Genomic DNA, 203 nt, shown 5'->3' with positions numbered 1-203 from the left:
TCATGTGGCCGGCATGACTAAACATTCAAAAGAGGTAAAATGTGCTCCCCCCATTGATTCCTATGTGGCTGCCAGGCAGCTGCCTCCCTGCACCCCCCACCCTTTGATTGGTCAGCTGCAGAGCTCAATGTTCTGAGGTTTAAAAAAAACACCAGTTACAGGGGACTGCAGAGAGCTAATGACAGTTGAGGAAATCAGGAGTG

The sequence above is a fragment of the Gekko japonicus genome, unplaced genomic scaffold (genome assembly GCF_001447785.1).
Source record: "Gekko japonicus isolate JY-2015 unplaced genomic scaffold, Gekko_japonicus_V1.1 scaffold1050, whole genome shotgun sequence".
NCBI lineage: Eukaryota > Metazoa > Chordata > Lepidosauria > Squamata > Gekkonidae > Gekko > Gekko japonicus.
Note: the sequence above shows the minus strand (reverse complement) of the source record.